The following is an 8395-nucleotide window of genomic DNA, read 5'->3' on the forward strand; positions in this document are numbered from 1 at the left end:
CCCTCTCCCTCTCTCCTTCTCCCTCTCCTTTCCCCCTCTCCCTCCCTCTCTCACCCTCTCTCTCTATCTTTCTCTCAATCTCTCTCTCTCAATTCTGTCTCTCTGTCTCTGTCTCTGTCTCTCCCCGCCCCCATCCTGTCTATCTGCCTGCCTGTGACTGTCTCTTTCTCTCCAAAACAGTAGAATGGTCAAACAATCCAAGAATGTCTTCTTTTGCCTGAAACATAATTTCGTCCTTCAAAATATGGAAGTGCTAATAAAGGAGAATTTGGCTCTGGCTCCGGGCTGGCTCTGATGGGAGCCTCAGGAAGGAGTGACCACTTTGAGTTTCTGATACAGAAGCACAGAAAGCAGAGTCTAATCTGACCCGGACCCTGGACTTCAAGAGAGCGGGTTCCAGAGGAAGGTGGGGCAGGGCATAAATTCTATAGAGAAGGGCAGGACATTTTCAGAAGTGAAATTCAGAAGGCACGAAAAGAAAACATCTGATTAGAAGGGATGGTGCCACTAAGCTCCCAGCTTGAAAACATGGGGCTGGCAACGTAGTGTTTGCAAAATGAAATGTCATTCTGAATCTAAAGGTCTGAGTTTAAGTCTCAGGCCTGACACTTCCTAGCGGCATAATGTCAGGAAATCACTACACCTGTATGAACCTCAGTTTCCACATCTGTGAAATGTGACTAATAATGGATGCCAACCTGAAACTTTCCAGCACTCCAGCAATGACAGTGGCTGTTAGTACATGGAGAATGTTGCCCATTCATTTGGGTCGAGGCCATTTCTGTGGCTGGAGGGGCACCTGCTTCCTCGTTGGGCACCAGACTCTCACGCCCCTTCTCTCTCGGCCCTCCCCACCAGACGGCTCCAGATCGAGTTCATCAGGAGGGAAGCTATTACAAGAGATCTGGGAAATCATTTCTCCTAAATGGTCACTTCAGGCCTTGCCTACCATCTGCAGTAGCCTCTGGTCAGCATCCTGCATCAGTGAGTCGGGAATGAGAAGGTCTGAGCCCAGATGGACGGTCTGCGTGGAGGAGGGGTGGAGAGGGCGAGCAGCCTGAGCCTCTCCAAGGCAGGGAGCCACGGCCCCCCGGGGCTAATGGTTTGATCGGGTCGGGCATCGGGAAGGAGCAAGGGGCCATGACAGTGTGGCTCCTCTGCTCCCAGAATACAAGAGAGGAGGCAGAAAGGCCATGGATGATGGACTCCAGGCCCTCCTATCAGAGGAGAATGGAGACGGAGCTTCAGCAGTCGTCCCCTTGGCTCAGAATCTAATGGGCGATGTGACCCAGGTCAAACACACTTATCTCCATCTGGCTTGGTTTGCTCATCTAGAAAATGGGAGTGTTTCTATTTCGGCAGCTAAGTGTTTTCAGGGAGAAAAAATAAAGGTAATTCTAAGGGATTTGGCAAGCATGAGGGCTTGGCAATGAGGCGATATATTCCAGTCCGACCTATGGTCTGTGCGCCGTTTCAAGCACTAAATGGCATCATTCATTTACTGATTCTGTAAGTCTGCAATAAAATCCTAGGGCTGTGGAGAAAACTCTGGACTTCAGGACTCTCAGGACAGTTCTGGTCTGCTCCAAAAGGCTGTGTGACCTTAAGGTGGTCATTTCCCCCTTCTTGGTTCATGTTTCTCCCCTTTCCATGAAGGGGCTGGGTTAGATGGCCATGGAAGTCCCTTCCAACATTAGGAATGGTTTAAGGGTTGGGGTCGGAAGTGGACCTCAGCCCCCTCCCAAGGAATGGAAGAGAAAGCAGCTGTGCCCTCGGGGAGCTGCCGTCTGCTAGTGGGATACATCGCATGGACGGACGAGTGAAGATGGGAGTCCACCACGACACAAGGGCATCCACAAGTAATAATAATGGGGGATGAGCATGGAGGAGAGGGCAGCCCCCAAACTGCTTGGCAGGAAGCTGGCCAGGGATGCTATGAGGCCAAGGGGAGGAGAGAGGCCACCCGGGCCCAGGGCATCCCTTCTCCAAGGGAGAGAGGAAGAGGTGAGACGTTAGACACAGAGAATAGCCAGCAAGCAGTTTGAATGAAATAGTATGGACACGCGAGCCACTCCAGCCATAAATAGCGGCCGTATTTCAGAGGTAGGTTTCCATTTTAACCATTTTTCAGCTTTGTAAAGATTGGAGGCAGGGACCTTGGGCCTCCCCAGCCTACGAGCTGTCATTAGCCTGTTCTTTACATTCGTCTCCAGACACACCAGCATTGTGAGTCAGGGCCGGGCACGGAATTACATTCGGCCATCACGGGGCAGGCATTTCTGCTGATGAGGGACTGACACATTTATGATCCTCCCTGGGCGAAGCAGGAAAATGCCCCTCACCATCCTCCAGCCCCCATCCATCAGGCCGGATGGCTCGGCCCCTCCCACACCAATTACATTTTCATCTTCTACTTACCAGGGAACAGCACTCTCCTCCCAGCCAAAGGAGAAAGCGAGGAACACCAAGGGCCCGCACCATCCACTCAGCAGCCTTGGCTGCCCAAAATAACACAGACCAGAACACTTCAGCACTTGGAGGCCTCTCGGACCTGGGAAACAAGGCCGACTCTGGAGTCAGAGGCATCGGGTGCAAATCCTGCCTCTGCTGTTGCTTCGGTGACTTGGGACAAGTCGCTGACTCTCCACTTTGTTTCCTCACCCATAAAAGGAGGCCGCTGGAGCCGCTGGCCCCCAAGGTTCCTTCATAGGGGTGCACAGTAAGACTCCGAGAGGGAAGAAGACTTGGCCCAGTTACTGAACTAGCAAACCTGGAGTTTCTCAGAAAGTCCAAGAGCGTCATTGCTGGGGATACCAGCGGTCCACGGATGGGCTGCTCTCTGAATGGTAGCAAGCGATCGTAAGCCGTCTCCCGAGCAATACCACAGGATCCAGACTTTCATCGGAGGCTCCTCTAAGAGAGCGGGGGGTCGCCCCCCTGAGCTCACACACACTCGGCCTGGGTACTGTCTACTCTCCACCGTTGGTCAGCCAGAACTCACAGTAAGGAAGCACCTACTATGTTCCAGGCACTGTGCTAAGAGCTGGAAACACAAAGGAAAAACGAAAACAGTCCCTGCTCTGAAGGAGCACCCAGTCAGTCTCACGAGGAGAGAACATGCAAACAGCTTTGTCCCAACAAGATATCCCCGGAATATACTGGAAGGACTCTCAGAGGAAGGCATTAGCACGAGGCCGGGGGACAAACGCTTCTTGCAAAATGTCTGACTAGCTGAGATCTGAAGGAAGCCAGGAAAGCCCGGCAGCAGAGATGAGGAGGAGCCGGAGAAGGATGTCCTGATTTGGAAAAGGGAGTGTTTTGTGCCAGGAATACGGAGGAGGTCAGCATCACCAGATCACAGAGCACCTGGGGAAAGGTAATGCTCCTTCTGCCAGACACTCATTGGGATCAGGATTGGAATCCGGAGTTATGGAACCTGGGTTTGAACCCCAGATCTGCCCGGCTTTAAATCCTATGACATCATGCCTAACCTGTGCCCCCCTCCCCCAGCTAGGAACGTTCCCTTTCCCCCAAGGGTCTAGAAGCACTTGGAGCATCCATTAATAATTCTCAATATCTCTGCAAATGTATGTATGTAATAAGATGGTGAATTGTGGCTCTCAGTGTGAGCACCTTATCTAATGCTTTCCCATCTCCCAGAAAGGAGTGTCCCTGAGGGGATGTCCTCAAGGCCTGGGAAGCCCAGACTTTCTGGGAGACTCTGATTGCATTCATCAGGGAGGAGATGCTTAATCAACTCTATAACAGACTCAGGAAAAGCATCATGGAATGGGGAATGGAGTGGATGGGAGCGCCACCTTGGACAGCGCTTCACACCTCCTGCCCTGTGAACAGGGGCGAGCCATTAACTTCTCAGGGCCTCTGGAAACTTTTCCCAAACTCATTTACAGATGAGTTGCTAACCTCATCTGTAAAAGGGGTTTCTACAGGGAGAGGCCCAGAGTCGAGAGAACCTGGGTTCAAATCTGGCTTCAGATACTTGCTAGCTGTGTGACGCTGGGCAAGTCATTTTAACCATGATTGCCTGGCCCTTACTGTCTTTCTGTCTTAAAATTGATACTAAAACAGAAAGTAAGACTTTAAAAAAAGAAAGAATCTACTGATGGTGCCCAAAGCCCAAAGACCTACAGAACTGTCCAGAGGCCAGCACCCTCTCCACCTGTGGGAGTAAGCTACAAGTGACAGGAAGTGCAGAGGGTTGGAGACTTATTTGACTCATAAACAGTCAGGTTTACAAACTAATACAAGTCTTTGTCAAAGGAAAGGCAGGCTGATTTCCAGCGGCCAGGTTCTGAACTTATGGGCTTGAATTAGGACAAAAGAAGGGATCGCTACGCTTTACTTCCATTTTCAAAAAAGGCGAACCCAGAAAATATGTATGTTCTAAAAACAAGGCATTCTACATTGGCTTAATCCTACTCTGTCCTACTTCATTGGGGATCTTTTACTATTCCTTCTATGCAATTCTGAACAGCCTCCTTTTGACCCACCCACCAATGGCCCCCACATCTTTTGAATAAATATCGAATTGCATTAGAAAGATAGAGGAATGTTTTATGAGAACTATAGAGCACTTGCAAGTTCAGACATTTCTATCAAAATGACTTCCACAGGCTAACATAACCTTTAACAGAAGTACTAGCATGTGAAGTAGAGGAAAGAGTCATTAGACCCAAATTCAAGTTCTCCCAATCGCTACCTAAAGGGCCATGGACGAGTCACTTGAAATCTCAGTTTCCTCATCTATAAAAAGAGAGACTGGACTCATGATCTTTCAGCTTCTTTCTAGCTCGGAATAACTGGATCCCAAGATCCTTAAAGGCAACCTAGTCCAACACTGTCATTTTTGTAGAGGAGAAACATGCTCAGGAGTGGATCCTGCCTAGAAGCTCCTCGTCTCCCCATCGGGCTGCCAGGGCTGTTGTTGGTATCGGTGCGGGGCTGGCACAGAGGAGGCGCTTTTAGGCCACATTCACTGAGCGGCTACCAGACAGCATGGCGGCTGGAGCTTCATCCGCAGCTTCCAGGGAACGCCCTCGTTCTGCACGTTCAGCTTCCAGCATGGCCCGAGATCGGAGCCGGAACCCCTCCAGGACCCACAAGCAGCAGGTGCCAGAGGGGGACTTGAACCTATCCAGAGGCTTCGGGCCACCCTTCCAGCGCCCCGGCGTGGCTCAGACTGTGCTTGAGACCATGAAATGCCTCTAATAAATGCTGGCTGATTGGCCCATTCCTTAAAGTATTCCTCAAAGAGAGATGTTTGGAGCCTGGAGTCCTGAGACGCTAAGAGAACTGCCCGGGCCACGCGGGGGAGATAGCTCCGGATCAGGATTTGAACCCAGATCCATCCATTGATCAACATTTATTAAGCCCCCACTATGTGCCAGGCACTGTGCTGAGAAACGGGAATACAAAAAGAAGCCCAAGAGAGCTCCTGGCCTCCAGGACCTCCAGTTCTAATGGGGGAGACGACAGGCCAACAAATACGGACCAAGCGGGCTGGAGGCTGTACAGAGGACACGATTAACAGAAGGAAGGTACAGAAGTGAAGTCGGGTTGGGGGAGGCTTCCTGGAAAAGGTAGCATTTGAGGTGGGCTTAAAGGAAGCCAAGGAGGAGGAGCAGCAGCAGATTCCAGATTGCAGGCGTGGGGGGCAGCCAGAGAGGGAGACTGTCTGGAGAGTTTTGTTCACAGGACAGCCAGGAGGCCAAGTAAGGGACAAAAAGCCTGGAAAGGGAGGCGGCAGGTCAGAAAGGACTCTGAATGCTGGACCTGGAGGGACCGAGAGCCACTAGAATGCATCAAGGGTCGCACTACAAGTTTAGGGAAGTCACATTGGAGGCTGGATGGGGGAGAGACCCCGGGCGGATGACTGCCCAGCAGCTCCTGCCATGCTCCGGGGTGGGGCGTCCAAGAGATGGTACCCAGGTGAAATGGACATTGGATGTGGCGCCATATTGGATAGGAGGGATAAGAGAAAGCGAGGAGGCACTGATAACCCTCCTGTGTGTAGGGAAGGCTGAGAGCTGGGGGCAGGCAGGGGGAGTGAGAGGAAAAGATGATGAGTTTTATTTAGAATATGTTGAGTTTAAGATGTCTGCTAGAAATCCAGCACAAGGTGTCTGAAAGGGGATTGGAGGAGACTGGAAGCCTCTCAGACAGAGTTTGGGGTCCGATAGGCAGATCACAATCATCGGGGTAGAGATAGGCATTAAGTCCACGGGAGTGGATGAGGTCACCAAGGGAAGCACAATAGAGGAAAAAGAGAGACGGGCGCAGGGCAGAGTCCCAAGAGGATGAAGAATTGAATTCATCAGGCAGACCCAGCTGCAAGCCTAAGAGTGTCCATCAAGACGATTGGAAGAAAAATCCAAGAAGCCAAGAAACTGAGGCAGAAATCACCAGCTCCTGTGAATGTCTGGCCCGGCCCAGGAACGGCCCACCTTTGGCACCAGCGATGGCCAGGCACGTGGATCCTGCCACAATAAATCTGTGATCAGGAGAGACCGAGGCACAAAAGGTCCAAACAAGGCTAGTGGTTGGGCTAATAGAGGTCAATCCTCATCCAGCAAGCATAGACCCCTGGTGCAGAATCCATTTTTCACCCAGTTTAGTGTCCAGAAACATCCCCCAAAGCAGGCCTGTGGTGGGTCCTTGATGACCCTGTCTGGCCACCTGGCCGTGAGTCATCCCCCATCACGGCCACCAGAAAACCCCTACTAGGACGATGTCTTCTTGTAAGAGCCAACCCGCAGTGCCAGCCCAGAGCTGGCTTTGCAGAGCTCCCGGCATCATGGAGGGGAGCACAGAGTGAGCTTTGTCCCCAGAATGTCCCCAGGAGGCCTCTTCTCTACCTTCACTACATGCCCAGCAGAATCCAGCGCTAGGAAAGCATCCTGTGACCATGTCGGCTCATCCTGCATCCAGCTCTCTGGTCTCCCCCCATGGCACCTGCTCTGCCCACTTACTGAGGGCTGGAATTAGACCTAAGCAATAAGCCGCAAAGCCTTCGGGCTTGGCTACCGCCATGAAGCTTCATTACCGGATGAACAAAGCCCTCTACTGGCTCGCAGCCCATAATCAGGGGTCGCCTTTACAGCGCCCGGCTTCCTCGTGTCTCCAAAAAGGGGCTGCCAGGGAGCCCCTTGTCGTGTGTGCTCTAGGCAGGAGCCTGCTTCCCTCTGAACATGCTGGGGGTCTTTTACCAGAGGCCTCGCTCTGTTCCCCGAGTACAGACCCATTTCCAAGAGCCAATGAAGTCCGGCAGGCAAACTGCCTTGGGAGAAGCATCCTAGTGAGGGCTCGCGAGCATTAGGCAACCACCCGCAGCTCCTTAGGGCTACTCCTAGCACCAAGCAGCAGCTGCCCTTTGGGCCTCGCTGTGCCAGTGTCCGTGCTCCAGGGCACCAGCCAGTGAGGGAAAGGAAGGAGAGAATAAGCCCTTCTGAGGGTGCATACCAGTGCCAGACGCTGGGCTGAGGGCTCTGCAATTCAATTATCATCAAGGCTGGTGCTATTATGATCCCATTTTACCGTTGAAGAAACGGAGGCAAACAGAGGTTAAATGACCTGCCCAGGGTTACGCAGGTAAATGTCCAAGGCTGGATTTGAACTCAGATTTTCCTGACTCCAAGCTCAGCACTCTGCTTAGCACAAAGAATGCTTAGTAAATGCTTGCTGATGAACAAAGGAAGCACCTACTATGTGCTGAGTTCAAAGCTTGGGTAAGTCCCTAAGAAAAGCAAATCTTTTCATGATTCCTGGGCCCTGGGGCAAGTGGGATAAGGGAAAGAGACACCAAGTTTGGGGAAAATCTTGGCTCTCCCAAAGCCATCTTTAGGAGGGAAATGATGGTGATGAAGGCTCCTTCTGTGATAGGGGTGCCGATGGTGAACTCCTGGGTTCCGGAAGGAAACCTTTCTCAAGAATGAGAGGACTCCAAACTTAGCTTAAAAGTAAAAAGAAAGCCTAGAGATGGGAGGTCCTGGGTTCAAATCTGGCCTCAGACACTTCCCAGCTGGGTGACCCTGGGCAAGTCACTTAACCCCCATGGCCCACCCTGACCACTCTTCCACCAAGGAGCCAATACACAGAAGTTAAGGGTTTAAAAAAGTAAAAAGAAAGCAATATTAGTAAGATGGGATCAATGGCCAGCAAGACAGCATGAGTGGAGCAACTCTCGGGGGTTGCTCCCCAATGCCCCAGTTCAGGGGTTTTTGTATCCTTTACAAGAGTGTCAGTTGGACTCCTGCACTCAGGCATTCTGGGGGTGGGGGGGGCTGTCTGCGACCCTCAGGGCTATCCAGGTGTGGCCAGGAGGCGTATCTTTGGTCTCTCTCTACTTAAAGGACGTCTAAGGATGATGGTCTCTGCC

Source organism: Gracilinanus agilis, chromosome 2, assembly GCF_016433145.1.
Source record: "Gracilinanus agilis isolate LMUSP501 chromosome 2, AgileGrace, whole genome shotgun sequence".
Taxonomy (NCBI): domain Eukaryota; kingdom Metazoa; phylum Chordata; class Mammalia; order Didelphimorphia; family Didelphidae; genus Gracilinanus; species Gracilinanus agilis.